The following is a 20,902-nucleotide window of genomic DNA, read 5'->3' on the forward strand; positions in this document are numbered from 1 at the left end:
ATGTTGTTGGATGTAGGGAAAGTGCCCACTTCTCTTTTGCCTTCAGAGAGAGAGCATCTTAGAACAAGATGTGTCTCAGTAGCTTTATGCCACTTGACACACTGATTGTGGGGAGAATTTTTAGAAAGACTCCACATGCTGACAATTTTTTCCTTCTTCCTGAAGATGCTTAAGTTGGGATGTCACTTAGAGTGTTAGAGTAGGGATTCGGTTTAATGCTTCTCACCCATCAACCCTCAATGCAAGAAAACCTGCACTCATGCTTTCTGATCCATTGCATTTAACTTCTTGAGCTAAATGTGTATTACTTATGCTGTATTGTCTAAACTGAATATGCAGATTTGGCTTCATGCTAATTCCAATGTCTTTCTACACCCTCGTATTGAGGTGTCTTTATGTTCAGTTATTTTTGGATTTTTAATAAATCAACTAACCTTACGTAGTTGTCTGTGGTTATTATGTGAGCAAGAGGATTATTGACTAATTGATTGATAGCTTAACGACTTTCCCTCCCCTTTAGACTTTCATGCTATGAAAAAGAATCATCATATAGTGACTCAAAAATAAATTAGAAAATGTGGGACCGGCCATTTCAGGTGTTACCCTGAAACCGGTTTCAGCGCTCCATCCACCATCTTATTGTGTTTGCTTTGTTTGTCCTAAGTAGTCATGGTATGTCCAGACATGGGTCCCTTGCTCACTTTGCTACTGGATTTAAGCTAACCTGGCTGATGAGGTGTGTTACCCCAAAATCAGTCCCACAATGCTTGTTCATACAGTCCAGGGAGGACCTGGCCTGGCAGTGCAGGCTGGACTGTTCTCATGAGGAAGAGGGTCAAGAGTGATTTGCATATGGCTGGGTCTGAACTGGCAAAGTGAAGTAAGCAGATACAAGATGTTGGATTTAACCCAGACCTATTAGTCTATTAGTGACTGGGGCTGGGTGTCTGAAACGTTTCAGCGCTCCGTATATCATCCTATTGTGTTTGTTTTGTTTGCCCTAAGTTGGCAGGGTATGCCCAGATGTGGGACCCTTGCTCACTTTTAATTGATTTAATTTAATTTAATTGTGGGTTTATATAGCGCTAGAATCGACTCCCGGAGGAGTATCTCCGCGCTTTGCTACTGGATTCAATCTAGCCTGGCCGCTGGCCTGGCTTACCCCAAAACCAGTCTCAGTATGCTTGTTTCCGGTCCAGGAGGACCTGGTGGGGCAGTATGGGCTGGACTGTTTCCACAAGGAACAGGGTCAAGACTAATTTTGATATGGCTGGGTCTGAACTGTGGTCAAAAGTGAGCAGAAGAACAATGATGGATTTAACCCATACCTGGTAGTAACTGGGGGTGAGTGTCTGAAAGGTTTCAGCGCTTTGTCCATCATCTTATTGTGTTTGCTGTGTTTTGGCCTTGTCAAGCTGTGACTTAAATTGATCAGTTTTGTCGCTACAGATATGTTAGTTATAAGCATTTCTTGACATCCTTCACTGCTTGAGGTTAGTTGTGGAAGGAGAGTTTCTCCAAGATCTCTCTGCAAGCCTTAGTTTACATTGTTCCTCATTAAGGGAGCCATTGAACCAAGATTTTGAGACCATTGTTTAGTCTTACAAGGTTGACCTTGTCTAATCAGCACCCTTTCCAATATAATAAAAAAGATTGGGAAGTAATCTGACCAGTCACAAGGTGATATGGCATCTAGTTATATGACCTTATCTTTTGCTATCATTAGATCTAGGGTGGAACCCTTGTCATGTGTAGGTCTGAAGCATGAGTGTGTGAAGTTAAGGTCAGGAAAGAAAGCCTTGATAGTGCATAGTAATGGTTCATTTTTGGTGTTCCAGTGAAGGTTGAAATCCCCAAGGAAAATATGGTTAGAAAGTTGGTCAGAGTTAGCTGATATCATCTCCATAATTTGTTGGATGAACAGACGATTTTCACCAGGGTGTGATAGATTGTGTGGAGTGTGCATACTATTTTGTTATTGTGCTTGATTTTGATCTCTAGGTATTCACTGGAGGACATTGGCACCAATTGTGTATGTCTGAGGGAGAGACTGGAATGATAGATGCATGCAATGCTGCCTTCAATTTTAACTGGTCTATCAAGTCTAATGATGTCATATTCGAGGGGGGGACAAAATGTCCAAGATTGGTGTAAAGCTGTCATTGAGCCACGTTTCAGTTAATATCAGGAGGAACAGTTCTTACGAAAGTTTGAGGTCGGCAATATCAGCTGCATGCCTTGCTGCTGATCTGCAGTTAATAAGCATCGATTTGATGTGAGATTTAGGGGGTCATTAGGATGGCGGAAGGACTGCCATCACCAAGAGTATTACTCACCGACAAATGGCGGTGGGTACCGCGGCGGAAGCAAAGTCCATCCGCTGCTTCACCGCCAAAGGCAATCACACCGATTGCCTGGTGAATGGTGCAGAGCCACTAAAATGGTGGCGGTGCCTAGCAGGCACCGTCCGCAAAATTAGGATGTGGGTATGGGAAGGCCTTTACATAGCGGCCATGTCACCCTGGAAAGGCTAATGGGGATTGGGTTTGGGGACCTATTGCAGGCCCCCCTTGTTTGAGGGGGTGTCAATGCAGTGGGAGGTACCTATGGTACCCCCCTGCATTTTCATGCACCAAGTGGCAGGCACCATGTGAATTCCAGTATGGATTCAATGAGTTTTCCATGGATGATATTTTCCTCCGTATTCGACCCTTGGGGGGAGACTCATGCAATCAATCAATCAATCAATCAATCAATCAATCAATCAGAGTTTGTAAAGTGCAGCATCTTACTTGTAAGGGTCTAAAGGCACTGGGGGGGTGGCTGCTGTTCCCACTGCGCTAGGTGTTCAGTCGAAGAGCCAGGTCTTGAGGTCATTCCTGAATTGGGTCAGCGACGTGGATTGTCTGAGGAGCGTTGGTATGCTGTTTCAGGTGAATCACTGACAGAATATCGAAGGTCGACCTACAGAAATATCGACGCAAGAATATCGAAGTCAATAATATCAACATCATATCTACATTATGGTAGATACAAAAATATCAAAAAAAAATATTCATGTCAAAAATATTGTTCTTAAAAATATCGTTTTCTAAGTTAAAAAAAAAATGTAAAATAAAGAAAATAATACATATAATTAAAATAAACATAGTTAAAAAATTATTAAAATGTTTAAAAATTATAAGTAATATATATATATATATAGGTGCCGATTCCGATCCGGTAAAAAAATTTACCGTCCGACTCGTATTCGTATATTTTTACGTACGAATCGTACAAGTTCCGTACAAACTGCGAAGTACGATTCGTACGTGAAAAATACATACGAATTGCGTCGGGAAAATGGTCCGAAAGGGAGCCGTAAAGTTTTACGTCCGAATAGCGTCGGGAAAAGTGTCCGATGGGGAGCCGGACATTTTTACGTACAAATCGTAAAACAGAAGTCCGAGCGCACTAGTACGATCCGTACCGCCCGTCCAAATACACAACCGCATGTAAAAGGCCCCGTACGGAGCGAACGCTGTAGCCTACATGTACATGGGTAAACTTGTGCCCGAATACGAGTCGTACAGCCCCCCTCACCCCGCACATGTCAGCACCGTACCCCCGTATGTCAGCACCGTACCCCCCCTCTGCACTGTACCCCAACACTGAAGCACAGCCCGCACCTGTACGTGCCGCACCCAACACCATAGCACAACCCGCACCTGTACGCGCCGCACCCAAACACCGTAGCACAGCCCCGCACCTGTACGCGCCGCACCCCAACACCGAAGCACAGCCCGCACCTGTATGCACCGTACCCCAACACCGAAGCACAGCCCTGCACCTGTACGCACCGTACCCCAACACCGTAGCACAGCCCCGCACCTGTACGCACTGCACCCCAACACCGTAGCATAGCCCCGCACCTGTACGCACCGTACCCCAACACCGTAGCACAGCCCGCACGTGTACCCGCCGCACCCCAACACCGTAGCACAGCCCCGCACTTGTACGCGCCGCACCCCAACACCGTAGCACAGCCCCGCACCTTTACGCACCGCACCCCAACACCGTAGCACAGCCCGCACCTTTACGCACCGCACCCCAACACCATAGCACAGCCCCGCACCTGTACGCACCATACCCCAACACCGTAGGACAGCCCACACCTGTACGCGCCGCACCCCAACACCATATGTCAGAGCTCACCTTCAGCTTCTCGCTGGTTACCGTTGTCTTGCACAGGAACAGAAGTCGCTAGCTTCCCGACTCCCACTACTAATCACTCAGCCCCAAGAAATGTCTTTGGCTCTAACTGATCAGCAAGGGGGAAGGGGGAAATTGGATAAAATAATAAACGATAGAAGAGACTGGTTCTGGACCTTCTGGTTTTCCTATCTGGAATTCTTCTTCAGCTATCACTCTGCCTTCTGAAGACTCCTAAGGGTAACTAAGCACACAACAAACTATTATTCCTTCTCTACTCTATTCTGTCTCTTTTCTTCTCTTCTCTTATGATTTTTCTACCTACCCAGAATCCTGAACTATGTGCCTCTCTTCCTGTTCAACTCTGTCTTTTCTTCTTTCTTGTTATTGATGTCACTAATTATCTGTAAAACATATATCTTTTTATTATACCTATTTATTCTCTGTTTTTAAACATCTTCTAACTCTTTCTCTTTTAAAACCTACCATTAATGTTTCTGTGTGTGGCCTTCTCTTTCTTCTCGTGATTTCTCTTCTTCCTTTTCTTGCCTCTTGCTATTCTAAAAACTGTTGTCTTCTAAATTAAGCCTTTTGTGCTTTTAACTTTTCCTGTTTGCTTCCTCTCCTTAGGTTACTGCGGAGCTGCTATAACTCTGGTAAGTCTTTCTCCTTACTTTCCTAGTTAACTGTTGGTATTGTCAATTAATTTTTCCTTAGGAACCTTTTCTCAGTAAATCCTATAATGTTCTTCATTTTCTGTTACAGGACTCTGTATGCTGATCTCTGCTGACCTTGGTAAGTGTTATACTTATTGCGTCACCAAACACTGCTTACATTTTAATGTGAACGAATAATCTATCAGTAATTCACTTAGCTTTCTTCGGTTTTCTTTTCAGGTGCGGCTGAAGTCTTCACTCGTTTTTTCCCTGTTGAGACGAGGTGACTCCGTACTCGACTCCCGGTAAAAAGCCCACTACGGACTCTAGCGGCTTTTCTGACCTCTTCGGTAAGTTTCGGATTCTCGACTCGGAACTACTCTCAAGCGTTACTCTGGAAAGCTTCTTACTCAAAAAATTTACTTCAGAACTGGGAACACACTCGAACACGTCTTCTCTGAGGAAATGTCTGGGTGAAGTGCGCATTACTTCAAGCGTGCGCGTGTCACATCGTCTCTCTGGATTTGTAAACAACTAGACTGCAGACCCCAGCGCCTGAGCGGCCATCTTAGAATTGCGGGCATGCCACAAACTCGACCATTGAAGCCCATTCGAAACTGAAACGCCTATTGAACCAAGTTCCTTGCGCTTCGCTTTGGGACTCACATTAGGGATCCTGACAGTATCCCCCACCAAGGGTAGTCCTTCCACTCTGGGCTTGGTTGGATTGCGCTGATAAAAAAGTTTTATTAGCCTAGGAGCATGAACATCTGAATCTAATTCCCAAGACCGCTCCTCAGGACCGTAGCCTTTCCAATCTACCAAATAATACAGTTTACCTCTGACTAATTTTGAGTCCAGAATTTCTTTCACCTCAAACTCCACTCCTGTATCTAGCTGAATTGGGTTTGGAATCGATTCTTTTCTCAAATTAGGAACTGCCTTCTTCAAAAGGGAAACGTGAAACACTGGGTGAATTTTGAATTGGGAGGGTAAAGTCAATTTATAGGTCAGTGGACCGATCTGCTCTGCAATTGGGTAAGGGCCGATAAATCGTGGCTGAAATTTTCGGTTCCCTTTTAGCCTTAAATTTTTTGTATTCAACCAGACTTTATCTCCTATTCCTAGTGGAGGAGGATTCTTTCTTTTCTTATCTGCGTACTTCTTATACTTTTCCTTATCCTGTACTAGATTCTTTGATGCTATTTCATGTACTGAATTTAAATGAGCTACCATATCCTTGACTGCTGGGACTGTGAGCTCTACATCTTGTACTGCTGAATTTGGATGTCTACCATAGTTTAAGTAGAACGGGGAATATCCAGTGGACACATTCTTCGCGTTATTATGAGCGAATTCTGCTGTCCACAAGTAGTCCGGCCATTCTCCCTCCTGTTTCAACAAGAACAACCGTAAATATTGCTCCAATTCCTGGTTCACCCTTTCCGTTTGTCCATCCGTCTCCGGATGGAAACTGGTGGAAAAACGAGTTTCTACTCCTAACCCTTTCATAAAAGCCTTCCAGAAATGCGAAACAAATTGGGTTCCCCAGTCTGATATTACAATCTTGGGTATTCCATGTAATCTGACAATCTGGGTACTTAAGTGCCTTGCTAACTGTTTTGCTGTTGGGATTCCCTTTAAGGCCAAGAAGTGTGTCATTTTCGTGTATGCATCTACTATTACTAGTATTGTTTTTGTCCCTTGACAGGATGGTAAGTCTGTAATTAAGTCCAGGGTGATTGTATGCCAAGGATGAGGAGGAATGGGCAGGGGTTGCAACAGCCCTTGAGGAGCGTGCCGTTCTGATTTTCCCTGAGCGCATATCTCACAAGTCTTTACATATTGTTCAATGTCTTTACTCATCTGTGGCCACCAATATTTTCTTTTGATTAGATCTGCTGTCTTGGACTCTCCCTTGTGGCCAGCCAACAGGTGATCATGGCATTCCTGCAAGGCTTGCTTCTGCAATGCTGTAGTCGGCAGATACAATGCAGCTTCTTTAAATGGGAATTCATCACAAATTTCTCTTCCAGGTTCTTGTTGCGCCCATTTCTGCATTTCTTCTGGGGTTAGAGCTTGGATTACTTTTTCCTTAAAGTTCAATATATCTGTGGCGCCTTTAATCTTGGTATCTGGTATGATCACTTGAGCGCTTAGTGGACTTCTTTCTTCTCCGGTTCCCAACCTAGACAAAGCATCCGCCTTTCCATTCTGTGCACCCGGCCGATAAGTTATCACGAAATCGTAATCGGCAAAGTACAGTAACCAACGGAGTTGGCGAGGTGTCAAGGTTCTGGCTGACTTCAGGAACTTTAATTTTCGATGGTCCGTGTAGACTGTTACCACGTGGTGGGCCCCCATTAGATAATGTCTCCACTCCTTGAAGGCGTCTTTTATTGCCAGCAACTCTTTTTCCGTAATCGTATAATTGATTTCCGCTGGAGTCAATTTCCTGGATCGATAAGCCACCGGGTGTAACTGGCCCGTCACCTTATTCCTTTGAGAAAGAACTCCACCAATCGCAAGGTCCGAGGCATCTGTCTTGACATAAAAGGGCTCCATCGGATCGGCATGAAGGAGGATAGGTGCAGTGGTGAACTCTATCTTCAAATCTTTAAAGGCTTGCTCTGCTTCTTCCGACCATTCGAATCGTGTCCCTTTCTTCAGTAGTCGTGTCAAGGGTAGTATTCGTCTGGAAAATTCTCCAATAAATCTCCGATAGAAATTTGCGAACCCAATAAACGCTTGGACTTCTTTCACACAAGTGGGTGACTTCCATTCTTGTACGGCTTGAATCTTCCGTTTGTCCATATGAATTCCTGCTGGCGAGATTACAAAGCCCAAGAACTCTACCTGTGAAACTCCAAAAACACATTTCTCCAACTTGACAAATAGCTTGTTCTCTCGCAGTTTTTGTAAAACTCCTCGAACCTGTGTTTGATGCTCCTGCGTATCCTTTGAGTAGATTAGTATATCATCAATATACACAATTGCACATTGATCAATGAATTTACTGAGCACATCATTTATGAAGTGTTGAAACGCTGCAGGCGCATTACACAACCCATAGGGCATCACCTGGTATTCAAATAGGCCCAAGCGTGTCCTGAAGGCCGTCTTCCACTCGTCTCCCTCTCTCACTCGAATAAGGTGATAAGCTCCCCTTAAATCCAACTTCGTGAACATCTGTGCTCCTTTGATCAGGTCCAACAAGACGGAGATAAGGGGAAGAGGATACCTGTTCTTCTTTGTTATTCGATTTATGGCTCTATAATCAATGCACGTTCTCAACTCGCCCTGCTCCTTCTTAGGCACAAAAAATAGTGGCGAGGACACTGGCGATTGGGAAGGACGTATAAATGCATTGGCCAGGTACTTGTCAATATACTCCCTCAGGTGATGATTCTCTTATTCCGTCAAGGCGTACACTCGACTGCAAGGCAGATTCGCCCCTGACTCTAAGTCTATTTTGCAATCGTAAACTCGATGAGGTGGCAGTGGCTCAGCTTCCTGTTCGTTGAAAACGTCCTCAAAGTCTTGATATTCTGGTGGAATTGTTTGCGTATTTATTACGCACATGGAGACTCCAGCTGAACATAAGGCGTGAGCCGGGTTCTGTTTACTCATTGCCTCGTACGCCCCAAAACAGTTCTCTCTACAATATGCTAAGTTCATTTCAATTGTTCTGTTGTTCCAATTGATTGAAGGATTGTGCTCTGTGAGCCATGGAAGTCCCAATATGAGTTGGAATTGGGGGGCATCAATTAAATTAAAGTGTATAGCTTCTCTATGCCCATCTTCTTGAATCAGCTCTACTAACTCTGTGTGACTCGTGATTGGCCCTGAGGATAGATTGGTACCATCGATTGCTCGAACTGGTTCACTTCTAGCCTTGGCAATTGCTTGCAGCCCAACCTTAGCCGCGAATTTCAGACCGCAGAAATTACCCGTGGCTCCTGAGTCCACCATCACAGTCACTCCTTTCATTATCTTTTCACGAAATCGGATTGTCAAGGATAAAACCAAATGGGGCGAAGACAACTGTAATATATTCGCCAGCCGATGTTCCTGAGGAGTTGATTTCTGATTCGCATCCACCTGCACAACTCCTTCTACAGGTGGTGCTGCGAGTTTTCCTTCGGCTTAAATGGACCCTTTGGCTTTCTTGGACAATTTTGCACAAAATGTCCATTAGTTCCACAATACATACATAAGTTGTTGGCTCGTCTTTTCTCCTTCTCCTCCTTTGTGAGCGGTCCCCGAATCGTTCATATTTGCATAGGTTCAGATCCTGTGGTTCCTTCTGTACTCCTTCCTGTTTCAGCCTTAGCTCGGTCGAATCGCGGAACAGTACTTCTGTACTCTCGTCTTCTCTCTCCCCTTCGCTCTCCCTGCCGGAAATCCAGTTCTAGTACTAGGTCTATCAGGGCGGAAATTTCAGTTGGACGATTCGGTATTTGAGCCAAACCATCTTTTAGTTCATCTCGCAGGCCTCGATAAAATATTGCTGTCCTCTTGTTCTCTGGCCAATCAGTCTCCATTACAAGTTTGTTGAATTGAGCTAGATAAGCCACTAAGTTTCTTTTTCCCTGCTTCAATTCCAAAATTTCGTTATCTACTGCTTGAGAGATCCGTCTTCGGTCAAAGATTCTCAGAAATTCTTTCTTGAACTCATCGAAATTCTGCAATAATGGATCATCTCGTGAGACTATCGGCATCGACCATGCCGCTGCATCTCCACTCAAATATGACAAAATGAAGGCTACCTTAGATTGCGCATCAGGAAAGATAGAAGGGCGACACAAGAAATGAAGTGAACATTGTGTAATAAACACCTGCGCCTTTTGTGGGTCCCCACTAAACCTCTCTGGTGCTGCCAACGGTATCACTGGCGATAGGGAATGGATTACTTGTGTTGTTAGCTTATTTGCGTCTCCCATTGATGTGGTGGGACCCTCCCTTCCAGTTGAATACGGTTGTCTTATCCTCTGTGCTAATTCTGCCGTCTCTTTCCTAGAATTCATGACCTCCTGCCTTAGACTTTGATTCTCTTCCTTAACTCCTACCAATTCCTTTTGTATCGCCTCTAGGACTGACCCTAAGGTCTGTAAATGTATTCCCTCAACCATTTCTTTACTGTTCGGGTGCAAGATTAATACGTGGGCACTTCACTCTGTCAGAGCTCACCTTCAGCTTCTCGCTGGTTACCGTTGTCTTGCACAGGAACAGAAGTCGCTAGCTTCCCGACTCCCACTACTAATCACTCAGCCCCAAGAAATGTCTTTGGCTCTAACTGATCAGCAAGGGGGAAGGGGGAAATTGGATAAAATAATAAACGATAGAAGAGACTGGTTCTGGACCTTATGGTTTTCCTATCTGGAATTCTTCTTCAGCTATCACTCTGCCTTCTGAAGACTCCTAAGGGTAACTAAGCAGACAACAAATTATTATTCCTTCTCTACTCTATTCTGTCTCTTTTCTTCTCTTCTCTTATGATTTTTCTACCTATCCAGAATCCTGAACTCTGTGCCTCTCTTCCTGTTCAACTCTGTCTTTTCTTCTTTCTTGTTATTGATGTCACTAATTATCTGTAAAACATATATCTTTTTATCATACCGATTTATTCTCTGTTTTTAAACATCTTCTAACTCTTTCTCTTTTAAAACCTACCATTAAAGTTTCTGTGTGTGGCCTTCTCTTTCTTCTCGTGATTTCTCTTCTTTCTTTTCTTGCCTCTTGCTATTCTAAAAACTGTCGTCTTCTAAATTAAGCCTTTGGTGCTTTTAACTTTTCCTGTTTGCTTCCTCTCCTTAGGTTACTGCGGAGCTGCTATAACTCTGGTAAGTCTTTCTCCTTACTTTCCTAGTTAACTGTTGGTATTGTCAATTCATTTTTCCTTAGGAACCTTTTCTCAGTAAATCCTATAATGTTCTTCATTTTCTGTTACAGGACTCTCTATGCTGATCTCTGCTGACCTTGGTAAGTGTTATACTTATTGCGTCACCAAACACTGCTTACATTTTAATGTGAACGAATAATCTATCAGTAATTCACTTAGCTTTTTTCGGTTTTCTTTTCAGGTGCGGCTGAAGTCTTCACTCGTTTTTTCCCTGTAGAGACGAGGTGACTCCGTACTCGACTCCCGGTAAAAAGCCCACTACGGACTCTAGCAGCTTTTCTGACCTCTTCGATAAGTTTCGGATTCTTGACTCGGAACTACTCTCAAGCGTTACTCTGTAAAGGTTCTTACTCAAAAAATTTACTTCAGAACTGGGAACACACTCGAACACGTCTTCTCTGAGGAAATGTCTGGGTGAAGTGCGCATTACTTTAGGCGTGCGCGCGTCACATTGTCTCTCTGGATTTGTAAACAACTAGACCACAGACCCCAGCGCCTGAGCGGCCATCTTAAAATTGCGGGCATGCCACAAACTCGACCATTGAAGACCATTCGAAACTGAAACACCTATTGAACCAAGTTCCTTGCGCTTCGCTTTGGGACTCACATTAGGGATCCTGACACCGTAGCACAGCCCGCACCTGTACGCACCGTACCCCAATACCGTAGCACAGCCCGAACCTGTACGCGCCGCACCCCAACAGCGTAGCACAGCCCGCACCTGTACGCACCGTACCCCAACACCGTAGCACAGCCCGCACCTGTACGCACCATACCCCAACCCCGTAGCACAGCCCGCACCAGTACACGCCGCACCCCAACACCATAGCACAGCCCCGCACCTGTACGCGCCGCACCCCAACACCGTATCCCAGCACCCTCACCCAGCATCGAGTATGTACGGATCGTACCTACGCGAAAAAGACTCGTACAGAACAAGGACACAGTAAAACAGCACAAGGAGGGTCAATTCAACTCGCACAACACCACAAAACACGTCAACATGACAAAATACATCTCTATGACTGACCTGCCACATCCAAACTGCCAAACAGAGGACTAAATCACAACCACCTCTTATAACACACCCACCACAAATTCAAACACAGCCACACCCAAAAATTGGACCAATAAAAAGGGCCCACACACACAACCCATGAGCCATTGGAATAGACCCACTGCTCACAGACACCACAGACAAACAACTGCACCTTACTCGCACCTTACTCACACCTAAACTACACCTTCAGTTACACACCTTCACACAACCTCCTTCACAAACACCCCCTCTTCACCTTCACACACACACCCTCACATTCACACCCACACACCCACAACCATCCACACCCACACCCCACACCATGCCCACTGACAAGAATCCAAAGTTCACTACGGCGGAGCTGGAGCTCCTTGTCAACGAAGTCATCAGAGTCGAGCCACAGCTGTTTGGAACATTGGTCAGACAGACCAGCATAGCCCAAAAAACCAGCCTGTGGCAGAGGATCGTCGATAAGGTGAATGCTGTTGTGCCCATCCGAAGGACCAGGCATGAATGCCAAGCCAGGTGGTACGATCTGCGCAGGGCAGTCAAGAGGAAGATGAATGAGGAAGACGCTCAGAGTAACATCACTGGAGGCGGGCTGCCCCGCAGACCCGTACATTACCATCCCTGGGAGGAGAAGGTGATGGCCACGCTTCCGCCGGTGGGAGTACATGGAGTCGAAGGAGTCGCAGAGCCTGGTGAGTACACAAACAACTCACGTAACATGGGGGAATGGCATCCACACCCCAACTACAATAAATACACGCACCTACCCCCAAGCCCTCACTGCACACAACCACACCCTAACAACCACGCTCATGCCACTAACGTCTCCATGCCCCATTCACAAATAAAGGAAATGCCATGTCCCAGGCCACACCAACCACAAACCCAAGACTGGATGTCTGGGATGCTGGGAGGGTGGGGCTCACACAACACATTGTGCAACTCAGTACCAGACACCAATGCTCACAGCTCATATGGCCTAGGTACATACCCATGCACCATGCCCAATGCACAGGGACTGGCAAAGTAATGACAAGGTAGCTGACACTTGGCCCTGCTGTAGGCAGCACAAGGCCCTCCTGTGACCACTGTACACTTAAACAACAACTCCACTAGCTCACATACCCAGCACAGGAACTCACACACACTGTCATGCCAGCATGCACCATGAGGGGACAGACACATCACCTGGGAGACCCAATGACAAATCACACTACACACAACAACAGGCCTGGTCACACCCCCCTCTCACACAAGCACACACCCCCGGGGCAGGCAACAGATTTACCCACTCTCACAATTGACATGTGACACAACAAGACCAATCCATAGCCAAATAAGCATCCCAGTAAAAAACCTCTGGCAAACACTCAGGAGCACATACCAATCTGTCCCCCGCAACATACCCATCCCCAAGTGGACATTGAGAGGAATGCTAGGCACATCCAACCACCTGGAGGAACTGTGACTACTTGAATGTGTATGAAACATGGATGTAGCTTGAAACAGCATTAACATTGTCTCTCTCTCACACACAGGGCAACGTCATCGACCTCCCCCAACAATGGGGGGGAACAATCACAGTCCCAGGCTCAGCGTGAAGATGACCCCACCGGCAGCGACGACTCTCACCACTCCGTGGATGACCCCGACCAAACTGGCCCCTCTGGTGCCCAAGCCCCTGCAGCACCTGCGTCAGGTAGATCTGTGCCAACCACCACCCCCATTCCTGCCACATCTCAGGAGACACCCAGGAGACCTGCTCGCACCGAACACAGCCAGTCTGACCAGGAGGGACAAGGTTCTCCAGGCACCCAGGAGGAGGCAGACGACCACGCTAATGCCATCCCTCAGGGGTCCCGTAGACCCAATGTGCCCAAAACGGCAGGCCCAGCTCGTGTGGGCAGGGGTGGTGGGAGTGTAGGCAGGCGGAGGCGAGAACCTGACCAGTCAGCTGAGGGAACCGGTATAGCACACATGCGCCACATCCTGGACACATACCGGCGTGACACCAGGGGCATCAGCCAGGTAGTGGCGACCCTCAACGAGATTAAGAACCTGCAGGCCGAGCAACATGCCAGTCAAAAACAACACCAAGGACGGATGGAGGCAAGACTGGCTGACCTCCTGGCGGTGCAAACGGACATGAGCCGTTCACTCCGTCGGATTGCCGACAACATGGGCAACCCTCCCTGTGACACCAGGCGAAGACCAGCACCAGCCACAGGGAGGGAGGAGGAGGAGGAGGATTCCTCCAACGGAGCATCACAGACATCGTCAAGGCCTGCATCTGAGGGTCCCCGGAGGAAGGTGGGTTGTCCACGGAAAAGGCCGTGAGAGTCAGCGGACCATCCACATCTCCCGGGTCACCTGGCCTGGCACCTGGCCCTCTGGCACAACAGCACCACCTCACCCAATGACATTCTCTGCCACATGGACTTGCTGGTCACAGTCTGACCAATGATGACCAACACTGTGGTCTGGACTCTGATGACTCCAACTGACAAGGATGCCATCTCCCCCTGTGAACTTTGGATTCAATGCACCCGGTAGAGCACCTTACTACATCCACCAAAAGACTTACCCCACCAAAAATAAATACTTAAGTTTGTCATGAGATGTTGCTGTCATTTGGCATTATTCACCAACATATGTGTGTGTAAATGTCAAACTATGCCTGAGTGTTGAACTAACTCCACACATCCATACCCTGGGAACGGAGTCAGGTACAGGACAAACATGGGTCACAAAGTATCATTCAATGCAGACATGGAGCACAATACTCACCTGTGATGGCCTCAAGCTGCTGAGGGGGTGCTAGGGAAACTGTGAGGACACACCTATTTGGAAGAGTAACATTAAGGCGTAGAGGTCATGCCTCATTTGGAGGTTCCCGGGGAGGTAATCCCAGGTATGTGTACCCAGGTGGGAGAACTATGTCCTGCATGCAGGAGTATGGTGGATCAGAAGAATGGTGGCCAGGTCAAGGTTGGATGCACGGAGATGGCACTACGGGGTCTTGGATGACAGTGGTACAAGGTTGGTTTTGGGTCAGGGTTGTGGCCTGCCTCCTGAGTGTGGGTGAGGAGTCTGACGGTAATCCTGCAGCACACAGTGATCCATTGCAGCTATCTCTGCTGGACGGTGATGTGGCTGGGGCGCGGGATGTTGCCACTGAGGTGTGCAGATGCAGCCTGGATGTGGACAAGTGTCCCTGGATTTTGGATGTGGCTGCTCCGTAGAGGGCAGGGCAGTATTTGACACGGATGTTGTCGTGGACCTGGGGGATGGTCCGTCTTACCTTGGAGTGGATCTTTCTGGGGATCATGTGCATAATGCTGAGGGTGTTGCAGTGTGAGGTACAGATGCTGGTGATTACCATGGCAAATTAGAGCAAGCAATCCATGATGCACAACATCTTGTGTGCGTGGACACTAGGTGCCTGTGCGGGGCCTCTGTGGGTGGGACACAAGCAGTTGAGCCAGCTGTAAGGGCACAATCCTCAGATGTTGACCTCAGTCCTGTACAAGTCCAGCCTCAGGTGGCTGCTGTTCTGCCATTCATCTATGGATCCCATGCAATCTTGAATATTGGAACTGGAAATGTCTGCGTCCTTGGTGAGGGTGAGGAGCGCCTGGCTGTCAATGGCATACGAGTTGATGATGAGGGCGTGTGCGCATGTGATGATGGATAGGGGGTCCTGGACACATTGTAGATTGACACGCTGAAAGATGATACCTGTGCCATTTGCCTCACGACGAAAGCATACTACATGCAGAAGCCTTGAGTCCCACTCCCATGGCCTTGCAGGGGTACAGATCTGGTGGGGAGTAGGAGGGACATGACCTGGTGGGTGTGACAGGTCCTGGAAGGCGTGGAAGCGCTGTGTAGGCAGTCGGAGTTGCACACTCATCATGCAAAGGTGTTGTGTGTGCGCTCAGTGCATGCCTGAGAGTAGGCAGGAGATGTGTGGATGGACCTTGCTTGGAGGGTGGCTGCAACATCACACTGTAGTGTGATTTGGGTCATGCAAGGACATGAGGGTCGTGCAATGTGCACGTTGCATGTGCAGACGGTCCAGCCTCTGTTACCGCGTGGCCGCAACTGTGGCACAGACAAGCCGAAGACAGCCAAATTAATGTGTGGAGGAAGGGAGGAGCACCTTTGATGTGTGTGTGTTGCCAAATCTGGAAACTACGTGTGCCCTTGCTGCAGTGGCTGCAACAGCAGGCGGCATGTCCTGGGAATTATGCCACAATATCCACACAAAGACTAGGATGTCAGAAAGGACTACTGCAACAGGTGTATGTCAAGTAAGGAGTAACCGGTTTGCAATGGCATACCCAGAGACAAAGGATGCACAATCACCAAAGATGACTGACACCGGATCATGAAACTGAAGGCCGAGCTGCGCACAGGAAACACACCCCAGAAGGTGTTGACAAGCCGTGGGGGGGACTAACATGCCAAAACACATACACAGCCATGGACATCATGCACAATAGAGAATCAAATACATGAAGAACAGCATGCAGGTTGCTAATCTACACATAGACTCATATGCACAATCCTTGACAACCATGCCAGAGATGCCGCATGCACAGTGGCAAGAGACCTGCATTGACAGAGATGAGGCACCTTGGAGGCTGAGGAACACCTTTATTACTCAGGCTCACACCTATGCAAAAGCATCAACATTAACAGACTCACAGGTCTATTGGATTAACATGTGGGACCTACACCGGACACCCCCTTTGCACCACAGATGCTGAACATCCATTGTACTGGCACACAAGTGAAGGGGTTGAGCCAAACAGCCCCTGCTGCACACTGAGAGGCTGCAATTCCCCATTGAGCATCATATGGGGATGTCCCGCAATATGTCCACCCATAGCCTCCCGTATGTTTCAGAGGGAAGTTGTACACACATTGATGCCATCATCACAAACCACAATCCCATAACAGATGACTGTCACGAAGTGTGACTATCAATTCATGTGAGTCATGCCACATGTCATGTGCCCCATGGTGAGTCGACATGTATGCATAGTAACATAACCTGCACAGGAGCAGTGCCCACACATTACAAAAAACTACCACACCCAAAAAGCCTTGCTGCAATCCTTACCCAAAGGAGAATTTTCACCATGTCCGTGCATGTAACGCTGATTCAGCACACGTTGCATTACTCATGAGGAATAGCAGGAGCACAACGATGCCACGAGTAGACAGCATGCGCAAATACCTGGGGATCAGAGACACACAAGAAGTCAGGAAAAACATAGTCATCCGCATGCATGGTCATGTACATGAATAAGGTTGACACCATGCCAGTTGTCAATTGAGTGTGTCAGCAAAAATGTGTGGAATGACATCAGCACTTGAGTGACACATCAGCACACACCTCAAAGTCACTTAGCATACAGTCAGCTGGACACACACATTGCAACACATGCCACACAAGGCTCAAAACTTTCACACTCAGACCCAGGGACTCACCATTATGAGAATAAGTTGCATATGAGCTGACTCCGGATGTCCTCCACCTCCTTCTCCTCCTCCTCTTCACTTGCCTCGTGACCAAGGCCGTCATCCTCCATGGGTGGATGTTCCTGCTCATCGGGATCCAGGATGAGTGGCACAGCTTTCTCCACTGCCATGTTATGCAGCATGCAGCACATGAGGAAGATTTTGCAGACCTTCACCGGTGCATATGGGAGGGACCCACCGGTCTTGTGGAGGCACAGGAATCGGCTTTTCAGGAGGCCAAACGTTCTCTCAATCACTCGCCTGGTCTGCCCATGGGCGTTGTTGAAACGGTGATCTGCAGCTGTTCTCGGGTTGCGGAGAGGCGTCATCAGCCATGGCATGTTGGGATAGCCAGAGTCCCCTACATGGAAACATCATGTGAAGAAGTGGATCAGGAGATGCCGTCACATACTAAGATAACGCTGAAAACTGGACAAACAGAGTCTACTCACCAACAAGACATGCTCGTTCGTTGTGCAGCTGCAGCATCATTTCTGGCACCCTGCTACGCCTCATGATGTAGGCATCATGTGCTGACCCTGGAAAACGTGCACAGACATGGGAAATCACAATGTTAGCAAGACACACCACAAGGGCCTTAATGGAGTGGTAATGTTTACGGTTACGGAAGGCTACCTCCTGTGCCTGTGGTGGTACCAAAGCCACATGTGTCCCATCAATGGACCCAATTACATGGGGCATCCCTCCCAGGGCATAGAACTCACCCTTGATACCTGTCAACTGCTCACGAGTTGGAAAATGGATGAACTCATCCAGGTGCTCCAACATGGCTTCCAAAACATCATGCAGGACACGGCTGAACATGGTCTGAGACATGCCACCCACATCAGCAATGGTCAATTGAAACGTACCGGTGGCAAAGAAATGTAGGGCTGCCATCACCTTCATCTTGGGGGTCAGCGCTAGGGGTGGGCGGAATTTGCGTAATCGCGTTACGCAAATCTCCGCGAAACGGTAAAAAATCTCCGCGAACACGCAGAAATTCCGCGAACACGCGGAATTGCTTGTTCGCGATACTTTTTTCCTGTTCGCGATCGCTTTTTGCGTGCTCGGGGTGAAATATCTCGCGAACACGCATATTGAGAACGCGAACAAGCAAAAAATTTCGCGAAGTCGCGGAACGCAGGTTTTTGGGCAATTTCGCGTTCTCCGCGGAACGCGAAATTACCCAAATTCCGCAAATTCCGCGAACGGAACGGAATTTACCGCCCAGGCCTAGTCAGCGCAGTCGGATAACTGTGTCGCGGTTGGAGGTGTGGTGCCAGCCTGTTTGTCAGGTCCACAATTAACCGTTGGGGGAATTGGTAGTGGCGTATGTAGTCACGTTCCCTCATGGCAGCAAAGTCTGGCATTTGTCGGGGGAGAGGCGGTGCCCTGCAGAAAATTGGAAGGAATAACGAAGATTGAGTACATTACTACACCAATGTCAATGAACTGAGCACATGTTCAACAGCTAATACACATATGCCACATACAGAGTCTGGTCTGTGCAATACATCCTGCACACGTATGCCAGCCAGGTGCTACTCCTACCAAGAGCCAGCTACAAACATGGATTGTCAAGGTCTACATGACATGCCATGAAAGTAGCTGTGGGCCAGTGTGAGTGAACAGCCAGACACATTACAGGAGTGACATACATCCACATATGTGCATTTGAAGGATGTCATCTCATACAGACAGCTGCCGGCAAGCTAGACGCACAGGTCACATGTAATGGCAAAAGGACAGACCACACACCTTGCCATGAAGGGGTATATGTCAAATATGATCACACAGACATTGAGACTATGCAGATATGTCCTAAGCTCGCAAGTCCCTGTTAGATGCATACAGTCACACGTCACGTGTTATTCCACATGTGTCCTGGTGTGCGTAATAGTGTGACATGGGCATCTACACACAGACACATGTTGGATGCAGCTACAGCAGATGCCGTTGACGGAACACCAACAGCAAGATCATGGGAACACATGACACACACATGACATAGTCACATCGTGGCACGCTGGTAGTGAGATGTCAGGTGTCATCATCCGTGTACCTGGCATCAGGGGACATTTGCGGGTGTTGGGGACTGTGCCATCCAAGTGATGCAGTGCTTGACAAGTTTGAAATACATGCACACATGTAAAAGGTGTGAAGGGGAAGTGCGCCACATGGTGCCCCATCACACATGACATGTGTACACAGGTCATCACACAACTATTGGGTTAAAACATGAGGAGACATGTGCCAGCTCACTGCCTGACACACCTAGGCCCTACACATGATGCACTGCATTGACAATGACTTGATGTCCATCCTTGTGCGAGTCATACACCTCCATTCCTTTCCTGTGCGCCTCCTATCACCAGTGTAAGCTGTGAAACGCACTGTACACACGCTCTGAGGGCATGTGTACGGTCGTATCACAATATGGGGTTTGGGTAGGAGTACGCATGTGTGCAAGGACCGTACACACGTACGTGTACACACTGGTCCTATCCCCATGATAGTGTTGGCGCAGGCGTATGCCATAGAGATACGGCTCATACCCGCGTATGTATGGCCCGTAGCACTATGGCGTACGCCTACGGCAACACTACCATAGTGCTACGGGCCCTACACACGCGGGTACAGCCCGTAGCACTATGGTAGTGCTGGCGTAGGCGTACGCCATAGAGATACGGGCCGTACATACGCAGGTACGAGCCGTATCTCTATGGCGTACGCCTACGGCAACACTAACCTAGTGCTACGGGCCCTCCATAAGCGGGTACGGCCCGTAGCACTGGGGTAGTGTTGGCGTAGGCGTACGCCATAGAGATACGGCTTGTACTCGCGTATGTACAGCCCGTAGCACTATGGCGTACGCCTACGGCAACACTACCATAGTGCTACGGGCCCTATACACGCGGGTACGGCCCGTAGCACTATAGTAGTGTTGGTGTAGGCATACGCCATAGAGATACGGGCCGTACATACGCGGGTACGAGCCGTATCTCTATGGCGTACGCCTACGGCAACACTACCCTAGTGCTACGGGCCCTACACACGCGGGTACGGCTCGTAGCACTGGGGTAGTGTAGGCGTACGCCATAGAGATACGGCTCGTACCCGCGTATGTACGGCCCGTAGCACTATGGCGTATGCGTACGGCAACACTACCATAGTGCTACGGGCCCTACACACGCAGGTACGGCCCGTAGCACTAGGGTAGTGTTGGCGTAGGCGTACGCCATAGAGATGCGGGCCGTACATACGTGGGTACGAGCCCTATCTCTATGGCGTACGCCTACGGCAACACTACCTTAGTGCTACGGGCCCTACACACGCGGGTACAGCCCGTAGCACTAGGGTAGTGTTGGCGTAGGCGTACGCCATAGAGATACGGGCCGTACATACGTGGGTACGAGCCCTATCTCTATGGCGTACGCCTACGGCAACACTACCGAAGTGATACGGGCCCTACACACGTGGGTACGGACCATATCACTGGAGTAGTGGTGCCCTAGGGGTACGTGTGAAACACACCGTACCTGTGTGTGGATAGTGAAATTACATAGGGGACAC

This window comes from Triturus cristatus, chromosome 4_1 (genome assembly GCF_964204655.1).
Source record: "Triturus cristatus chromosome 4_1, aTriCri1.1, whole genome shotgun sequence".
Classification (NCBI taxonomy): Eukaryota; Metazoa; Chordata; class Amphibia; order Caudata; family Salamandridae; genus Triturus; species Triturus cristatus.